At 48.8% G+C, this 1,478-nt stretch overlaps 1 protein-coding gene across 1 annotated transcript in view; it reads right to left on the bottom strand.

Annotated features, from left to right (window-relative positions):
* The window catches only part of SCUBE3 (signal peptide, CUB domain, EGF-like 3), a 34,943-nt gene that overhangs the window by 32,699 nt on the left and 766 nt on the right, over nucleotides 1-1,478 (bottom strand). The window lies entirely within an intron of this gene.

Genomic DNA, 1,478 nt, shown 5'->3' with positions numbered 1-1,478 from the left:
AGCAGGAGGAACGAGCCAGCAAAGCCCTACCCACAGCACAATGTTATCACAGCAACACCAGCCTATCTGATGGGACAGGAGATGTCCCCAGCCCGTGACAGTCACCTGGGGAGAGTGGCTGTCCCCTGAAAGGGCAAAGGCTCCTGTGAGGGCTGAGGGGTGACGTGTACCCCATCCTTAGGGCATCACCCCACAGATGCAGGGAGGACGCCAGATGCTTTTCAGAAATATCCAACTGAAACATGCCCCAGGTGCATGGAGTAGCTTGGAAGAGCTCAGTGACACTTGTGCACACAGGAAAAGAGGTGACAGAGAATTGCTAGGAAAAGCAGGGGTTTTATCTGCCATCAGTGATGCCGGGTCCAGAAGTCCAGCCTCATCCCAAAAGGACCAGGTCCAGCCCTGTCCAGAGCCCTCACATCCCTGCAGACACCAACCTTCACCCCTCTGCAGCCTCCTGCCTCTCACCAGCCCACACAACCCCCCAGCAGCAGCTTCAAGGATTAACTCTCCATCCCAAAAACCCCCCAGACCTCCCAGGTCTGCCCAGTGCCTTTGCTGGGGGCCGGGAGGAGCCAGCACCATCCCGAGCACACGGCGGGTGATTTACCCCAGCACAGGATTGAGCTCACCTCTCTCCACCCCCACGCCATCCCTCTCCTTCCCCGAAGGGATCTGTCAGGTCTCTACACGATGGAATTTTACTTTGCTATTTTAATGCAATTCTGGCTCAGGCTTAAATGGAACTGGAAACCAAAAGGCCTTAATAAATAAATATTATGATAAGAAATGAAAGCAATGCATACACTCAAGATAATTTGAGAGGGGATAAAAACCTAAGCATTCCTTTCTAAGCCTAAATCAGAAAGCTTTACGTGGAGCTGGACCTCTTCTTACCAAACCTTTGCCCTGGAAAATCTCCCCCATGCCTGCCCAGACTGCCCTCCTGAAAAGTCGCCTATTGTTTTAAAAACACTTTGAGCCAGATAAGACAATAGCCTTGAAATTCCTTCTAACTTTGTCAGTGACAGGGCTCAGGGAGACCATGTGCAGGGCTGAAATATGCTTATTACTGATGCCTGCAAGAGATCTTTAATTCTATCCTGCACTCCTGCATTTCATTCACACTCTATTTAATCTCGCCGTGCGCATAAACATGCAGCTACTACACCAGCAAGAGCCAAAGCTGGGTTTGATCAATCTTACATACTGTTAAGTGCTATGGAAAAAAAAAAAAAAAAATTCAATAGAAAAGCCAACAGATTGTACAGATAGTGGAGAATTAAGGAGGAAAAAAAAAAACCACCCTTGGAGACAGCCAACAGGAGCACGCACATAGGGCTGTGTGTGTAGAGCAAAATCTGAGCTAAATATAGAGGTGCTATAGAAAACCTAAGGTATAGATAGACCCTACATAAAGCTGCATGTGTACGTTTGTGCAGGAGAAACTCCGGCTCAGCACGGGAGTGGTGAAACAG

This window comes from Chaetura pelagica, unplaced genomic scaffold (genome assembly GCF_000747805.2).
Source record: "Chaetura pelagica isolate M959 unplaced genomic scaffold, ChaPel_1.0 scaffold757, whole genome shotgun sequence".
NCBI classification, from domain to species: domain Eukaryota; kingdom Metazoa; phylum Chordata; class Aves; order Apodiformes; family Apodidae; genus Chaetura; species Chaetura pelagica.
This window is presented reverse-complemented; position numbering and strand designations above follow the sequence as displayed.